The sequence below is a fragment of the Pieris napi genome, chromosome W (genome assembly GCF_905475465.1).
Source record: "Pieris napi chromosome W, ilPieNapi1.2, whole genome shotgun sequence".
NCBI lineage: Eukaryota > Metazoa > Arthropoda > Insecta > Lepidoptera > Pieridae > Pieris > Pieris napi.
In genome coordinates this window covers 1-20,214 of record NC_062258.1, presented here as the reverse complement: position 1 = coordinate 20,214, position 20,214 = coordinate 1, and the positions used below count along the sequence as shown (strand labels likewise).

At 34.1% G+C, this 20,214-nt stretch overlaps 1 long non-coding RNA gene across 1 annotated transcript; it reads left to right on the top strand.

Annotated features, from left to right (window-relative positions):
- The first annotated feature begins 14,405 nt into the window (after positions 1-14,405).
- On the top strand, positions 14,406-15,275 carry LOC125062094. The gene is made up of 2 exons (XR_007119178.1): positions 14,406-14,547; positions 15,148-15,275. It is a non-coding gene; the product is annotated as an uncharacterized LOC125062094 (long non-coding RNA).
- The last annotated feature ends 4,939 nt before the right edge of the window (positions 15,276-20,214 follow it).

The following is a 20,214-nucleotide window of genomic DNA, read 5'->3' as shown; positions in this document are numbered from 1 at the left end:
AAGTATAAGAAACACTAAAAATTAATTTGCCAGGCATTAATCCGATTGTTAAGCCTTGAATTAAAATGTAAAAGTCATGAAAAGTATTGCAGTAATTAAAATTGATAGGAATATTAACAGCTTATGTATAAAATTCTCGTGTCACAGTGTTAGTAACCATACTCATCCGAAACGGCTAGACCGATTTTTATCAATTTTTTTATGCACATTCAGTAGGTCTGAGAATCGGCTACTATCTATTTGTCATACCCCTAGTTACACTGTACACAAAGAAAAAATTGAAAAGATCCAAAAAGACTTCATACAATTTATCTCCTATAAGACCTACAATAAGTTTAATACATATAATGACGCCTGTGAACATTTTAAAATTAATACTTTAGACTCTCGACGAAAACAATATGATTTATTGCTACTACATGACATCATCTCAAATAAAATTAATTGTAGCTCCCTTCTAGAAAAATTGCCCTTCCTTGTTCCTGCCTACCAGACTCGTAATCGTGCTTTTCTTGTGTGAACGTGAACTCAGTTTTGTATCGCGCAGCCCGGACATACAACGACCAATATTTAAGCCTTGACCTGTTTAAGCTGTCGCGGAATATGATTAAAAGAAGTATTAAGAATATCCATAGCGCAAAATCACCTGCATCATGAGCATACCCCACAAACACACCTTCACGTACTTACCCTCACTTTTACAACATCATACAACACAACCAAATGGTACCACTTAGATAAACGTATTGAATAGTTTTTATTTGTTTGTTTCCTTTTATAAATTCATGAACCATTTTGTAGTTAAATGTATTATTTTGTAATGTGTAATGTTTTATTGTATTCCATATTTGGCTATATTTTTAATGTAACTGTTTGTTATTGTATATAATTTATGTTAGCTGTAGGTTTACAAAATAAATAAATAATAATAATAAGTGTTAAGGGTTCTCCATTCCGAACATTTAATTTTTTGGCAATTTTTTTGTTTTTAATTTTTTTATGATACAGCATACATACCACCCCTAATTTTCACCCCTCTACGATCAACCCCTATTTTTTATTTGTTAATTAAAATCTTATGACCTGAACTCTGAGGTTTATATAGAGAAAAATACACAGAAATAAGAAGTTGTCATTCCATAAAATCAAAGAAGTACGAACCATACCATACTAAAAAGGTAGGCTAAGTAAAATCACATTTAAAGGAGAAACGAAGTTCGCGGGGGCAGCTAGTATAATATTATAGCTTCGCCCAAATCTCACTGATTTTATCTAGACTATTATAGTGTCATTTGTTACAATATTGTGGTGTAGTTTACGCTTATTTGACATACCGCTAATGAGTCAATTGTCAAAAAAATCAACACAGTTCAGAGAATTTTTAGTAACAAAAATATGTTGAAAAGATACCAATTCTTAAAAGGCCGGCAACGCACTCGCGAGTAGTGTTGCCCAATACCAAGACTGAAGCCTGCAAGACTTGAACAAGACAATACTTATACCTGCAAGACTCTTGCGTCTTGCAGTTAAGACAAACTGAGATTTGGGCGTTATTAAGTAGGTATTTGGTTTCAATCCCGATTTTGAGAGACGTTACCCAGTATCAAAACCGTATTATAACACTAAACTAAGGGCTGCAGTTGTATTTACCGTTGGCAATGTGCCGCTCGTCTGAAAGCACCCTGAAAGGTATTGTATTGATTAGGTAGTATTAGTACTTATTATATTTCAACAATTTATCAAGTAGGTAGCGTGTTAATACTCCCAAATCTGTTCCCACCATCCCATGTGATAAAATTTACCTAGAATAACTTTCTAGCAAAGTTCATACCCTGTAGGTATCTACCTATAATAATATGTTATTCTTGTTTATGTCTTATGTGCAGATCTAACGTTAGTACTCGTAGGTTGGTATGTGCTTAAAATTATAGCTAACAAAATTATATAAACATCATGTAGTTGTGAAACTTATGTTTCAAAGTTTATATTATTCTTATATTTAGCAAAATTTAAAACTAACAGCGAGTCGAGTAGGTCTAGTAAGTTTCTATGGCAGCCAATATTACGGTACAGACGCCAGCACATCAAGCTACTACAATCTGTCAAATTTCTTTATCAGATTTTCAACTTTATCGCTAACCGCTGGTCGGTCGGTTTATTATACCTACTTATTTGATAATTTACCGACAAAGACGCCGCGGTTTGCAACAAGTGTATCACAGCATTTGACACTGTTTGAGCGCCGCATTCGCCGACAAATAGTACGGACAGACGCACACAAATTTTTACCTATTTTGGTAGGGTTGGTACAGGAGTATAAAATTAAATGACCTTGAAGATGTCTCAGCAGTATGTAGGTATAAATTGAATGCTCTGAGACTGGCTTGAATTCGAACACTACAGCGTTAAAAGCTGTCGGGCGAGATGATAATTAATAACTATCTATTGAATTGCGAATATTTTGATTTCGAAATAATCATTGTTAATATCGGTAAATGATAGATAGTGAGTGAGACCTAGGTACTAAAATGTGAGCAGCAAGATTGAAAAGTGTATATGCCATGCTTTCCATAAGTTTATTTTAATTATTAAAAAACAAAAATTATGAAAAGGATATTTAGACTGAGTACTTAGGAAATTAGTAGAAAAAATATTCTATCGTGGATACCTAGTTATTAAAAAGTGGATAAACGTTGTGTTTACTTAATTTTATTTTTCTGTGCTAATGCCAACATTGACAACTCCACCAAAATAGGTAAAAATTTAGTCCGCTTCTAGACTTTCTGTTGCCGCCGTCGCTTTCATGTCAAAGGTCGCCGCCAGTGCCCATGTTCTAAAGAATAAAATAAGTTTCCGGGTGCTCAGAACGAACGCAAATAGATCATGTTGTCCTCGCAAGGAAGAATTTAGTCGTAAGGATAGGTAGATTTTATAAAAATTGTTGTAAGTAGTAAAATATACCTAGTTTATATTATTATTACCTATTATACCTTTTTAAAGGACATTGCACTGCAAAATTGGAAGTGGGTGATTTTAACAAACTTGAAACGTGAAAAAGCTGCACGTCATATTGCTTTACGCATTTTGTTTTAAATTTTTTTAAATATACATTCGAGATTAGCAGTGTCGGTTTATCAATCTATCGTACCTACTCTAGTAGCGACTATTGTCTTCAGCGATGATTTACTAAATAAATAAAAAAAATCGTCGTGTAGGTACGACGATTATTTTTCTAAGGAATACAATTTTGTTGTAGTAGGTACCTACATCGTTTCTTACTTACACATACTTTAACGACAGTACTTACGTAGCAAAGCGCGCCAGTCACGAGTACGACAAATTGCCTAAAAAATGTACCTACGCACACTGTAATGAAATCTGCTAATCTCAACACACTGCCTGTAGCCTGCCTGCTATTATTGGTTGATGAACATTGTACATTGGTGAATGCTCCAGGATAGCCCGCAAGCCCCCACAAATAGCAATAGGCTAATAGGTATTTATTTCGTTTTTTTTAATGGCTCTGGCACAGTTTTGCATTAGCCAGCGTCAAGTATAAGATTTTTATAATTCGTGCTTTTTGCTTTAGAAATTCGACCATGTCTTCCATGTACGGTTTTAGGCACTCGCCCGGTACCGCACAACCGTCCCAAAGGCCGAGAACAAATTTAAATTAAATTAAAACTTGCCCTCGAACCGGGAATCGAACCCGGTACCCCTCACCTAGCTGCCACTTAATAAGACCGCTAGGCCATGAGGCCCCCTATTGGAGATTTTAATAGGTATTTGCAAGTCTTGCAAGACTCTTGCTGCAAGATCAAGACCAAGACTAAGACTGAGAGCGCAATACCAATACCAAGACCAGGTGTATTGACGCAAGACAATACCAAGACTGGCCTAAGTCTCGTCTTGGTCTTGCATTTGGGCAACACTACTCGCGAGCCTGCCATTGAGGCATTGAGAGTGTCCACGGGCGGCGGTATCACTTACCATCAGGTGAGCCTTCTACCCGTTTGCCCCCTGTTCTATAAAAAATAAAATGTCGTGTTGAAATTTTTGTATCGTTATTTTTAACTTGATACGTTTGTAAATACCACCTTCAAATCTTAGTGTCAAATATCGTATTATGGATTTTATACAAAAAATTATTCTTAGAATAGAAATGTAAGAAACGGTCTAAATTCAAACAATGAATCAAATGAAAAGGAAAATCCCTTTTCCCTTTATCTTAACAAAGTATAAATATGCAACGAATATGTTGTAGAATAATTGCAACCGGATTACTGCGATAAAAACTTAAACGTGCATAAAAATTGTATGAAACTTTATTTTTTTAATTTTTTTTAATTTATTTATTCTATACATGATCCTTAATAGAAAGAAGCTGGCGTGGTGGAAACACAAACTGGACACAGTTTTTCCGTCCACCAGGTCGTCGAACATATTTAAATAATTAACCTATTACACACTCAGGCCAGTGACATACTATACAATATAACAACCCCACCAATAAACAATAAAAATTGCACGAACAACATATACCAATTGATACAATGACGCTCCACAGCCGATGCAAGAAACCTGTTCTTGACGAGAAATTCTCATTCGAATACAGGATGTGTATTCGAATTTACATATTCGAACATGAACTAAATGACGACGTCCTACTTTTAGTTATGCATAGTTTGTAATTGTTTGACTTATAAAGTAATTTTTTAATTTAAATTTGATATTGTTTCCTGTTACATTAGCAAATAGCGCAGCCGGTAACGAGTTTAATAGATTTGGAATAATATAGTCTAATGTTTTTTTCCCATATAAATTATTGTATTTTGGTAAAAGAAATTCGTTTTTTAATTTTCTACGTGTTGTATAGTGATAGTGAGTTTTAGTTGTTTTAAGGTAATTGTCTGTAAAGTAGTTTTCATTTAATAATGCTAGCTGCACTTTCTCTTGTATAGGTATAATTTTGAAAAATGCAAATAGCTTTCTATAGTCTTCTTTATATTGTGATTTTATTTTGTAAGGAGCAATTGCTTTTAAAATACGTATTTGTAATGAAAATATTTGATTAAGATAAGTTTTGCATGTTCTCCCATAGCTTGTAAGTCCATATGTTATAATAGATTCTGCTAGTGCTTTGTATAGCAGTAGCAGAGTATTGAGAGGTATTTTTTTTTATTATAGTGAATTTGGCAAGTATCGCTCTTAGCCTTTCACAGACAGAATTAATGTGCATTTTCCAGGACATTCGGTCATCTATTGTAAGCCCCAGGTATTTGTGGTTATGAACTAATTCTAAGGCGTTGCAGTTACAGTTGATGGGGTACGAGTTATAGGAATGTGCACAAATGTGGTTGTGTAAGATTAAGTGGGGTGTACGTGCGCTTAGATTGTGACTGGATCGGATATGCATGAACTTTGTTTTATTCGGATTTAGTACAAGTCCCACGTCGTGGGACCATTTAGCCAATGTATCGATTGAATCAGATTGTAGCTTTGTTTCTGCTTCTTGTATGTTAGCCCCAGCGGCATGGCCCCTACTAGGCATGTATCGTCTGCAAATTGGAATATCTGGCAATATTTTATTATGTTAGGTAATGTGTTAACGTAGGTAAGGTAATGCAAGGGTCCAATAACTGAGCCCTGAGCCGTACCTTCTGTTATGGATATTGGGAAACTTTCTTCGTTGCACACTTTAACACGATAAGTTCTATCTTGCAGATAGTTTTTACACCACTTGAGCAGGTTTCCTCGTACTCCGCAGTCATTTAGGTTTTGTAGGATTACGCTGTGCCTTAATGTGTCGAATGCCTTACTATAATCAATAAACACTACCAGGACATGATCCTTTTTATTTAAGTGCTTATAAATATGATCTGTGAATGCGGATAGTAATTGTGTGGTGTTTTTATTTGGTTGAAATCCGTATTGTTTGTTAGAAAGAATATTGTGTTTTTTATAATAACTTTGAATTTGTCCACATATGTATTTTTCAATTATTTTGTTGATTGTTGGCAGTATAGTTATTGGACGATAATTATTGTAGTTTTTTTTGCTACCATTTTTGTATATTGGTCGTACTATACCTGTTTTTAATAAATTAGGATATTGTCCAGTGTAAATGCTCGTGTTAATAAGATTAGCTATGGCTACGTTTATTTTATTGCATAACATTTTAATGTCTATAGTTCGTATTCTATCTGCGCCTGGAGATTTTTTGTCGTTTAATGATTTTATTATCTTTGCAACAGATTTAGGGTCTGCTGACTGAAATCTCATACTAGTATTTTCTGCTCGCCGGTATAAATTTGTATCCAACAGTGGATTTACACAGTTGGTTGCAATATTACTGATACTATTGTGGAAGGTAGTTGCAAAATTATTTGCAATATCTTTACACGTAACATTTTGATTTTCAAATGAGTTTTGTATAGCTGGTACGTCAATGGATGTTTTAATTTTTCCTGTTAATTGGTTTAATATATCCCATAGATTTTTTAGATTGTTTTTATTAGCTTCTATATTGGTTCTAAGTGTTTTATTTTTAGTTTTGTTTATTAATTTATTGACATAATTTCTGGTTTTATTATATTTTTGTTTAATATTGAGTAAAAAGTTTATCTCTGTAATGACATGCTTTAATAATTCTATTATTAATCCAATGGTTACTGTTTCGATGAGTGTTAGATTTAAGTTTAACTGTATATTCTGATTTTTTATATGCTTGAGTTATGTTATTTTGTATGAAGTTGTATATGCCAATAGGACTCTTCATTTCTATTGTCGGCTTCCAATCAATTTGCTCTAGAAGGGTCGTTAATTTATTTTTGTCAATTAATGTTTTATATGTTGGAACATCCTGTAGCTGTGCTTTAGTGCAAGCGAGCACGATCACTCGATGGTCCGCTAGTTTTGTGCCAACCGCTGCAGTGTATAGGTCGTGTGTTTGGGATCGAGCGTATATGTGATCTATGCATGATTTTGTAACGATTCCTTTGTATAGTTCTGCCCTAGTGTATGTTGTGATCCCACACATAAGGCCTAAACTGTGTAATGTGTTGCAATATTTATGTTTTATAGGAATGTCTAGCTTTAGGTTTATATTAACGTCCCCCAATAGATACAAGTCTATATTTTTCTGGCAGTTACTCTTAATGATATTATGAAGTTCGTCAATAAACAGGCTCTTGCTTAGGCTAGGTGGGCGGTAAATAGCACAAATATGCGCAGTGTATTTCGTCTGAGTTGTGATGGTAAAGAGTATATTCTCGAAATGTTGGCTTTTTACAATTTGTATACTAAATTTATGTTTCTTTTTTACATAAACTAAGAACATTTGATATCCATTTAAATTGTACAAACAACTGATTCTGTCAGATATGTTAACCTCTGTAACAACAATAACGTCAATAGTGTTAGCCGCATATATACATTGCTCGAGGCTAGCAAAATATTTTATGATTGACTTTATATTTATGTGTACACACAACAGATTTAAATGTTTGCTGGGTATTTTAATCACGAAATCATTTATGTTTATACAGTCTTCTAATTCACAAATATCACTAGTTAAACTATCCATATTAATAATAATAATTTATATGCAATTTAATTTGGGCAGTTAATTGACATTCTGTCTTTTTTTTTAACACTTGTATATCCAATATAGATCTTAAGTTTTCTATTTTCGTGTTATCATCTTTTCTTGCACGAACCATACCGTTTTTAAACCAAACGTATTTATAGTTTTGTTTGTTCTCTAATTCCTGCTTGGCTTCCCATAAAATGCTTTTGTTGGACTAGTTTATATATTAAATTTCATTCTAAGTCTATTGATGGGCAAAGGAAACTTTAATTACTAGAGATCTCAAATGTAAGACTGTTTAGTAAGCCATTATTTTAAACGATTTATTATTATTATTTTATTTCTTTTGAGATACTTGACTTTGTTGTTAGAGACAACAACTCGCAATACGTATAGTTTTTTTTTTCTTTGAACCGTTTCAGATATATTGTGTCTGGCATGCTTATAAAAATATATAACGACAACGACAATGTTACGTGATTTCGTATTCTTATTTAAAAATAATAATTTAATTAATAATAAACTTGACAATAAGCTTAAAGCTATGTATTATACTGAGAGACTGGTGCTTGAAACAGGTTTAGTAAAATAAAACTCGGTTTTATTATTATTAATGGCAATTATATACAAAATAATCAACTTCTAACTAAATAAAATCTACGACAAATTATGATAAACATGATAGCCGTTAAGACTTTAGTTAAATATTAATATAACACACATTATCCATAAACAAAATCAGTCTCAATCACTCTTTGAATTAAAATTCTCTTTTGTGTTTTTTTTTGTCAATTTGGTTTTACGCTGCATGGAAAAGACAGTACTTTAGTTAGGGTCGATTCGACCAAACAAGAGTAAATCTTAATCTTAGAATAAATCGTCAGTTAATCTAGAGTAAATAAATTTTACGTTTTACCATCTACAAATTCTAAGAATAGTGGGCCTATTCGGGGATTATTACTATACCGCCGTTTCGCACGGAATAACAGCTATTCCTAGAATAATTTAATGTCGTCAGTCAGTCCAATCAGCTGATTTCTGTCATTTCACAAATATGTATTCTGTGTTTTAATTTCAAGTCAACCCAATGTACTAAATTTATAGTCTGGCATTGTATAATGAAATGTTTAAACAATTTATTATTTATTTATTTATTTGTAGATCTTTTATTTTCTATAATATTATAATGAAATTCAACTCAAACAAACAACAAATAAAAACTTTTTGTTGGCGTTTGACACCTGTTAAAAGCTACTTTTTCACAAAATAATACGGCAAAATCGAGTTGGCATGATGATGTTGGTTCTTACACTGTCCCGTTGTAGAACAACATTTATTTGCCGAGTTTTATTTTCGTTCACCATTCTCTTTGCTATTCGCGTATTGTTATTCCTAGCGCAATTATACTATCGATTACGTGGACAAACGACTATGGATTTACTCGAGATTAAAATCATGGAATAGGTTATTCGTGGTATAGTTACTCGTGTATAAATTGAAGTTTGGTCGAATCGACCCTTAAACGCCTAAATAATCATTCTTACGAAAGGAGTAGCCATATTGCATGCGGAGTCAATAATATCTCGGCTAAAAGCTTAACACAAGTTTAGGAAACATAAAAAAATATTCCATATGACAACTGAATTTATAGGCCGGGGAGATAGTGACACAAAATAGTGGGTAATTTGTACCAGTATGGCGGTTCTTCAGGGGTCTTATTACGAAATGAAAAAAAGAAAAATGATAGTCATAGCGCTGGTACCGGCGCGGCGGCCCAAGTGGTTAATAATAATGTACTATACGTTTAGTCAATTATTATAACAGGGGGCCTACCATGAACTTTCTTAAAACAATCCTGTTGAGATGCAGCGGAGTTTAGGTACCTAAAATCAATAGCATTTTTTCGTACCATGACCGCCTATAAGCTGAAACGTATTAGCATCGCAAAACCGAATGAAAGAACGATAATTTTGTTTGTGGTTTCTGCAAACTTACTTCGACAGATGTTTCTATGAAAATAAATAAAATATAAAATTATTTTAAATAATTCATCAATCACAATAAGCTATTATGTTTTAATATATATATTTATTTTATATAAAACATTTTGACATATTTTAAACGGAAAGTTCTCTGGTGCTATGACAGTTGACACTTATTATTTTTAAACGTTTCTTTCAAATTTTAATAGGAGCTTTCAATATTATTTGGTGTTTACAAAATTTCGGTTGGATTCCGTCGTTGCGGGTATAAGTGTTTACACGTGTTTCGGATATCATTATTTAGTATTTTCTATTTTTTCTCGTAGTTTAATGAATATAAGTTGACTTATCCTATTGGTGGTGGTTAATTAATAACATCAACTAATTACACCCCCCTGATCCTCCGGATAGGGTCTCTTCTCCGGTGGAATCAATGGATTTATCCACCCCACCGCTTCCCCAACCTGGTGTCAAGCGCAGACTCGATACTGTCCATGAAAGTTTAGTGGAACCTTCCAAAAAACCAATGACTGATGTCCGGTCATCTGCTGATGACGTCAACCCAGGATTTTACTCCCATCCATCACTCACTGGCTCTCCCAAGTCATACCTTGTCAATGACAAGGGCCCTTTTTTAGTCCATATTTCTTGCCCTGAATCTGACCCATCCGCTGGTACATCAATCCGCCCAATTAAATTTGGTCATTTCCTGGTAAAAAATAAAATACCCAACATTGTTCGAGATGGTGTTAAGAGAGTGGGACGTAATAGAATATCTGTTGAGTTTAAGTCGGGCTTAGATGCTAATAATTTTGTGTCTAATCCCATTGTACCTTCCAGCAACTATTCTGTTACGATTCCTAATTATAATGTTTCCCGTATGGGCCTTGTGAGAGGTGTCCCAGCTGATTGGTCGATGCAGGAATTTGTCGAAACTTTGGAAGTTCCCGAAGGTACTGGTATAGTCCTCAAGGCCAGACGCCTTAACCGCAAGACAAACTCCGATGGTCAAATTAATTGGATACCAACGCAAACTGTGGTTCTAACCTTTCAAGGTCAAACCCTTCCTGAGAGAATATTCTCTTGTCATAGTTCCCTCCGCGTTGAAACGTACCAACTCCCTACAATTCAGTGCCTTAACTGTTGTAGATTTGGTCACGTAAAGTCACAATGCCGATCGAAGCCTAGGTGTTTTCGTTGTAGTCTAGCCCATTCTGGTGATGAGTGTAATATCCCTGAAACAGAGTCATTATGTTTATTTTGTACTGCCTCACACTTTGCGACCAACAAAGCTTGCCCTGAACATAATCGACAAAAAAATATAAAGAGTTGTATGTCTCAAGAGAGCATTTCTTATATCGAAGCATCGGCTCGGTTTAGACCTATCAGTGGCAAAACTTTTGCAGATTCTGTTAAAACAACCCCCTCCTCTTTATCCCAGCCCATTACTTTACCTTCCCAAGATTCCCGTCAGACTACATCTTACAGGAAAACTGTATTTCTCCCTCCTCGCTCTAGACCAACATCAGGAAAATCCTTTGATAAGGCGGCCCATGAGGCCATTACTTCCAATTTACCCTCCTCTTTACCCAATGGTTGTGCCGTAAGCTCCCCTTCCCTTATCAACAATGAAGTATCCCCAAATGAAAATCTTCTCGACTGCTTATGGGCAGTCATTTGTAACATGCTATCCAAGTATGATGACATCCCCATACCGTCCCACGTTGCCCAAAAAATTAATTTGCTCCACTCAGTCGTCACCAAAAATGGCGAATTTAGTAATTCAGTGGAACTGTAACAGTGTTCGCAGTAAAAAATCAGAATTAACCTTTCTTATCAATAAATTCGCTCCATCTATTCTAGCCATTTCGGAGACTTGGTTATTGCCGGGTTCCCGCTTTAGGGTTTCTGGGTATCGATGTCTCCGAGATGACAGGGATGATGGCTATGCTGGCTGTGCCTTTTTGGTCAGCCGATCCCTCACCTTCCACTCATTATCTCTTCCTCATTGTGATGGTATTAATGCTGTTGCTATGAGAGCTTTTAATATCTCGTTTATTTCTGTTTATATTCCCCACCCCCACATCGACCTCATTTCTGATATACGTTCTATTATCCTTTCGGTTCCTCCTCCGGTTGTCATGTTGGGTGATTTCAATGCCCACCATGTTTCTTGGGGTTGTCATTCCTCAGATTCTTTTGGGTCCCTTCTACTAGATTTACTCGATGATATAAACATAAGTGTCTTGAATAATGGTTGTCCTACGAGAAGGAGTCTTCCATCTCAGAATCCCGCTAACGCAGTGGATTTATCACTTTGCTCTCCTGATCTTTTCCCTTTTCTATCCTGGCGTGTTTTTAAGAGCACTTGTGGGAGTGACCACTTCCCCATTTTAATTGATCTCCCAACCAATTTAAGGAGCGTTACTCGCCCTTCCCCTCTTTTAAAATTTAAACTGAATCAGGCCAATTGGTCAGACTTTTCATCTTCTATTGACTCTAAGATAGCTGCGCTCCCCGTAGTCTCTGCTGAAAACTGTTTATCTTCATACAATGATTTTGTCAACTCCCTCACCTCATCTGCCAGTTTACATATTCCACTCAAATCTTCTACACAAAGGAAAATTTCCCCTCATTGGTGGGATTCCGAATGTACTGAGATGATTCGAAAAAGAAAAACGGCAGAAAGGTCATACAGTCTTTGCATGACCTTGGAAAAATTTTTAGTCTACCAACAAGCTTCTGCAGCTGCTCGCAGACTACTTAATAATAAGAAACGTCTTGGTTGGCATAAGTTCTGTGAGAGCATGTGCCCTGGTACCCCTTCGTCTGTTGTTTGGAGGCAGATCAGAAGATTCCGTTGTTCCCTCAATTCTTATGATGTCCCTTTTAATGATCCGTCTAGCTGGATTACCTCCTTTGCCGACAAATTGGCTCCTCCATCTGTCCCTTTTTATGATTGTCTTCCTTATAAGTATAATTCTTACATCCCCTCTTCAAACAATCTAGATTGTCAATTCTCCTTGGAAGAACTTAACAAAGCATTAAATGGTCTCTCTGACTCTTCCCCTGGAGAAGATGGAATCCCTTATTCATTCCTCATAAATTCTTCATTAGGCACTAAGAGGTACTTTCTTGATTTAGTAAACTGTTTTTTCGATCTTGGAATTATTCCTGAATCGTGGAACAGACAAATCGTCATTCCGCTTCTAAAACCTGGCAAAGATCCATCAGATTTCTCTTCATACAGACCTATTGCTTTGTCTTCTACCCTTTTAAAAATTATGGAACATTTGATTAAATTTCGTTTAGAATGGTTTTGTGAAAGTAACAATATCTTTGCAAAATCCCAGTTTGGTTTCAGGAAAGGCTTAAGTACGATGGATAGCCTAAGTATAATAACGACCGACATTCGCATTGCTTTTAAAAAGAAACAGTTCCTGGTGGGTGTTTTCTTGGATATCGCATCTGCGTATGACCACGTGCTGGTTCCGGTGCTCAGGCAAAAAATGCTTCAGCTGAGTATTCCTGAGAAGTTGGTACGTTTTGTTTGCAATGCAGTTTCGAATCGTTATATTATTATAAGGTCTCAAAATACGGAGCTGTCTCCTAGATCTATTTGGAGGGGCTTACCTCAAGGTTCTGTTTTGAGTCCTCTTCTGTACAACATTTACACCTATGACCTGGAGCTTGTTGTGAATTCCTTCTGTCAGATTCTTCAATACGCGGACGATGTAGCCTTATACTTTTCATCAAATTCTATTGAAGAGGCATCATCACGCCTAAATTCGGCTTTGGATTATTTGGGTGATTGGTTAAATGATCATGGTCTCTCTATTTCTGTGCCCAAATGTTCGGCGGTCACGTTTACTACAAAATACAAGGTTCCACGGTGTAACATTTCATATAAAGGGTCCTTGGTATCGTGTTGTAAGCAAGTAAAATTTTTAGGCCTTATTTTAGACTCAAAGTTAAACGGTGTTCCTCATTTTAACCATGTGATTAAAAAAAGTGAGAAAGGTGTTAATGTTCTCCGTTCATTATCTGGTGTGAGGTGGGGAGCACACCCCTACTCGCAAAAGCTTTTATACAATGCTGTGGTACGAAGTCATTTTGATTATGGCACCTTCCTTTTAGATCCTGGCAACAAGCAAGCCCTTGATAAAATTTCCAAAATTCAATCGAAATCTTTACGCATCATCCTTGGTGCTATGAAATCCTCTCCCATCAATGCTCTCCAAATAGAATGTGTTGACCCCCCCCTGTATTTACGTAGACAATTTTTAAGTGACCGCTTCTTCATCAAAGTCCTTCAATACTCTTCACATTCCATCTTGTCCAAATTACGTCGCTTATCTAATCTCACGATGCCATCTAGTACAGGTAATGTTCCATGCCTGTTACACAGTTTTAATAAACTTTCTCGTCTTTCTAATCCTGTTGAAAGTTTCTCTAGTAATCCCTTGTTTTTAAATAGTTATGAATCCCTCATTTTTGATCCTAAAATAATTTTAAACTTTGGAATTGAAAAAAAATCCACCCAAGCTTCCACTTGTTTTCTGGAAAAAATTTCAAAAGACTGGCAGGGTTGGTTACCGATGTATACTGATGCTTTCAAGATTCCCAATAATGAGTGCATCGGTGCGGCTGTATGGGTCCCTTCATTCAAAACAGTATTGAGCTTTAAACTTCCTCCATTGACCTCCGTTTTTTCAGGTGAAGCTTTTGCAATCCTAGAAGCGGTTTTGTATGCTGAGTCCCACAACCTAAATAAAGTTACAATTTTTTCCGATTCTCGCAGCTGTTTACAGGCAATTCTTTCCAATCCATTCAGGTCTAAAAAAAAACGTAATACGATTCTAAAAATAAGAGAAGCTTTGTTTAGGTGTAGTAAAAAAGATATTCATATTGTACTTTTGTGGATACCTAGTCATTGTGGTATAGCGGGTAATGAAACTGCTGACTCTTGTGCAAAAGGTGCTATTTTCTGCGGATCTTGTCAGCATCCCAACATCTCGGCCCACGACCTATCAGCTCTTGCGTACTCCCACCTTTTAAAATCCTGGACTATTGATTAGCAATCTTCTAAAGAAAAAACTGGCAGGCACTATGCTAATATTCAGTATTCAATCCCTTCTTCGCCGTGGTTTTTTAAATATAAGTTTTTAAACAAAAAGGTCACGTCTATAATCTGCCGTCTTCGTATAGGGCACGCTTGTACTCCTGTTCATCTAGCCAAAATTAAAATTAAAGACAGTTCTCTCTGTGAGTGTGGTATGGACGAGGGCACGACAGACCATATATTTTTTAACTGTTCTTTAATTAATGACTCGTTATTTGACTATCTTTCTCCAGATTTCCCTCGTCCATGTAACCTTAACTCCCTACTTTCCCTCCCATACAGCTCGATCGTCAAAATTTTAGGGAAATTTATTTCTGTTAATAAATTAAAGTTATAAATAAGATTCTCCCCTTCATACCTTGTAGTAAAATGTTAACCTCTTGTATATATTATTAGATGTCTGTGTGTGTTGTATTTATTGTGATGTCATTTTTGTTTTGGGTAACTCTGCTTAGATAAAATTAAATCTATCAAAATTATCAAATCTATCCTCACTGTGTGAAGACTTAGAACGTGACATTGGCGGAATTGTGATTTACACAGATGTCGCCATTATAAATAAAGTGAAGTGAAGTGAAAATTTCGGTTTTAGAAATATATTTACAAATTGTTTAACTTATAAAATAATGGTATGGGGTAAGTATTGTTCACAAATTTGTTTATTAAAAATAAATCCCTATAACGAAGTGAATTACTGATATAAAACGCTTTGCAAAAGATATTACAAATCAACTTATTACTCTAAAATCATAAGTTACTATAATAAAAATTAATTCCTTCAAATTCTACAAACTCAATTTATACGTTAACTAATTCATACAGGTAATATAAATAATTATACTTTCTTCACAGGAAAGTAAGTAGTGGTAGTGACTACAACCTTCCATCTCCACTAAAATACTTCGATGTATGCACAATGCAAAATCTTTTCTATCAAATGAAAGATTATTATTATGACGAACCACCAAACTATTCCAATAAAGGTAAAAACAGTACATTACAATGTTTAAAACTATGTTTACCTGGGTCAACAAGTATCTTTCTCAAAGACAAGACACGACGATTAGGTTAAAATACGAGTTAACATAACCTGGAATAAATCCTGGAGCAATAAAGAAACCCTTAAATCAGAATTTTAAAACATAAGAAAAAATAATGGACTCATATTTAATACCTTGTCTTACATATGGCTTCCAGACATGGATTTACAATAACGACACCAAAAACAAAATACAAGTGTGCCAGAGAACGATGGAAAGGAGTCTACTAAACATACAAAGACAACATCGGAAGAGAAATACAGAAATAAGGAAAACAACAAAAATAATAGACGCTTTAGACAAAAATGTAATTGATCGGGTCTTACTGCTCTCATGGACAAGGAAAAATGGACACGAAGGGTAACCTGGTGAGAACCGACAAAAAGATTGATGAAATAAAAAGAAAAGCTGGTGAAAACTGGACCACCAAAGCAAAAGACAGCAGATGTGGAGCAAAATGGAGGAGGCCTTTACCCGTAGAGGGGTCCAAAACGATTTAATGATACTTTATAATGAATTATAAAAATGAATTTTGTTTGAGATTCTTATTAATTTATTTATCATTTCAAACTTATATACATTGAAATTATTAATTATGATTGGAATATAATTTAAAGATTATAAATAATAATATTGTATTTTTAATGCATGCACATTGTATAATGTAATAATTAATCATATGATATACTTGTTTAATATGTTATTCATTATGGAAATAAAGAGGCTATAATAATAATAATAATTTTATTTACAGCTTAACCTGACAAAATTGCTAAATAGAGACTATATGAATAAATGTTTATAACCAATTGAACATTGCCTGAAGACATCTTTTTCTATCTTGATGGAGTCATCCTAACTTAATAAATACTATTATTATAATATTTTTAAATGGCTTATTATTTACACATTATAAATTTAAAAATACCCATGTTTTTTTAAACAACAAAAAGCAGAGGAGAATAATACAATTCATGAACATAGTGAGGAAAAATTTTATTATAATAAATATCTACTAGTAATATGGCATTCTTATTTATTGTAAAATATGATATTATATTGGGGGTTTATGTTTTTGTTAGATATGCATAAATAATTTATTGAATATTATTGAATAATGTGCAAATTTTTGTAGGTACACTGAAATCTTCAATGAATCAAAGTCAATAATCTATAGTAAATTATAGACTCAATATCTACGAAGTCGGTAGTCGGGAGGGCATTGCCGGCTTGTTTCTCATCTCCGTCTATATTTTAATAATTTATTTATAATCACACTCTAAACTCAAAATACCCTAAAATATCGGAAATATAAAAAATATATTTATTTTTTCCTATATTAGCCATAGTAGATAAATCTTATTATTTTAACTTTATTAACAAGTTTTAATACAAATATTGAATTTTATAGGTTCTAAACTATTATTTGGACATTACGATACAAAAAAGGTGAACAAAAAGTAACTTTTTTAGAATCGCTAATTCTGTCATAGTTGGAAGGCGCAACTGTCAAATTTCGGTTCAGCCGAGCGGTCATGGTACGGATTTTCATACAAATTGAACAAACGAAATCTGATAACCGCTAAGGTCACGTGGGAACATAAACTGTCTCGTTTTTTCGATGTCATGGTACGAATTAGCGATGCATCTCAGTTGTAGGTTGTCAATAGGCTCGCAATAAGAGTTCATGGTAGGCCCCCAGGGGTAGATTATCGATCCCGTTAGACCATTTTATGGAAGTCGGTGCCAAGTCACAATCCTTGTGCTTCTGAATGGTCATCAAGCCAGGTTAATCGTTTTTGATACCGATATCCAAAACACTTTAGACCGCCAATTTTAGAGCCTTCTGAGACTTATGATAATTCAGAATCATCTAGAAAATTATATTCCTTACAGCAGTATAATATAGTTAAATTATAAAAATTCATTATGACGGATACATTTTTCAGTAATATTTTTAGTAATGTTAGCTTTTATTATTTATTTAATAATATTCTAAATAATTTATGAAACATATTCTTTTGCTACAAGTGCGCATGTGCAATAATTACTCATTGCCTCGTTCGGTTATTTACGAAATGTTACGAATTGACTCGAATAACTGCCCGAAGTGGGAAGGTCGAGTCAGAGTGGGGACGAGGGCATAAAACATCTGGTAACACATGCGCACAGGCCATTCCTTTGTTCAAGTTGGTGTTTGTACATTTTACGTAGGGTCAGTGTGTGAAATATAGTAAATCAAGTCATCATTGGAGTGTTTAATTTCCTACCCTAAGAACCAGATCAACTAGCCCTAACAGTAACTATTTTTATTTATTACTTTATTAAAGTTTACCACATCATACATTGTTATCTCAGTTATATGTTACAAACTCTTTTGTCTAAAATGTATGACAATTTAGGTAAACATAAATGTTACGAAAATTTTTTTAAAAATACAATTAAATATAATATACAATATATCGATAAAAATACAATAAACATACCAGACATTAATTTTATTATTTTAACTTATTTAACCACATCTCAACTAACCACTGTTAGCCTCTAAACGATGATTAAAGTATTTTTAACGATAGACACCTTGCGTGTTTTAATTAATTAACACAAGTTTTTTTATCTAGGTATCTCTACAGACTATCACAAATATAACTATAATGTTAATTTAAAATGAACGATTTCAAACTCAATCAAAGTATGATGCATTGTTCCTGGGTTACGGAACTGAATAGGACTTGCTTGATCTCATAAAGAATAATCAGTAACAAAACATTAAAGTGACTATTTGAAAAAAATATTTCGTCAGGCAAAGTCTAGTAAACGCGAGGCCCACAAAGGACAAATATTATCCAAAATAGTCTTAAACGAACTTTAATTTTGATATTTCCTGTAATTCTATCGCAATGGGACAACGAATTACGTGTGAACTATTTGTGCCTAAAATAGACTAATATTTATGCTAATTCTGGAACCTAATAACGTGTTTAATATCTTGTTTCTGAAAACAAGTAAACACTTCATTTTAAGTTACTAGCAGCCCCCGATCCTATTAAATGTTTTTATTAAATGTGACGTAAGTACTATATGACATGTTCGCTAATGTTATCATTAAATATTCTGCAATAATCAACAATCCGTACTTTTTATAATTATTGTTTATATATTAAAAAATGCAGTTTTAAAATTGTTTAAAAACAAAGTATCACGGCATTTAGACCAGTGCAGATAGCCTTTAAAATAAATAAAAAGTGAAAAAAATTACAGTAGGATGAAACCCATTAGAAAAGCAGGGGAATATGATCAAAATGAAAGGAAAAATAAATTACGGTCGATCTGAGGTCGGGAAGGTGTGGGGGGGGGGGGGAGTTTTAAGGGTAAAAAACGGTTTATCTCGATTTCCGGCAAAACTACAAGTCCTATCGAAGAAAGTTAAATGGCAAAGTTGTAGGTAATAAAAAGATCTAAAACTTTTGTATTCACACATTTTTCACATAACCTCAAAATTTATGTGAAAAATTCAAAAAACCAAGTTTTTGGTTTTTATCTTTTACAAAAATATTTTTTGAAGTGAAACTTCTTTATCGGGGTTGGAAATAAATTTAGTGTAACATTTTTCGGTTACGCGTCACATGTTTCGGTTACGCGTCACATTTGACCGTTACGCGCGTCTTTTTCTCGTCCCTACCACGGTTGATTCGAAGAGATTCTAAACCATTTATAACAAAAATTTATAATAACTATAACAATGATACTAAAAATTATATTACAATTTATGAAATTCTGTAATAATCTTAGTGGTAATAAGGTAAAATGAAATTTCAAGTCTGTGATATTAAAAGCCTTTTGTTAAACTTTATCTTATTTAACTTTATTTAACCAATTTCTGTAAAGTTAGTTGCATATAGATAATTTTTCAAAAAATAAGGTCATAAAGAAGTTTCACTTCTAACGTGTGTACACTACGCACATTTTTTATTTTCTAACGAAATTTGGTGAAACCTTACCTTTCTATGTCCCAAATACGCTGTAATTTATTTGATTAAAAATATTTATTTGTTCACCTTATTTTGAATGAATAGCGAAAAAACACCCTAATTTTCAATCGAAAATTCTGACGTCAAAATTTCAGCTTTTTTCAAAAAGTTGGTGTGCTTTCAGTTCGTTGAAATCTCTACTTTCCTATGGTAAAAAAAAATATATATATATATATTGCCATAGTATATCTTCTCAGAAAACGCAAAAAATCGTATGCAGTAACGCCCAGACCTGTCATCCCCTTGCTTACTTCTCTGTTCTGTTTAATATTTTAGCTTTATTCTACACAATACATTTTTCTACACTATTTAGTGTATCGGTTTAAGGGCGATTTTGCACGTGTAGGTTGCCATGGTTACGTCAAAGTGAAATTTGATAACTACTTGATCTCTACTTTGATCTAAGTAGTTATCAAAGCACCCTTAGGGATCATTCACCTGGCTTTTG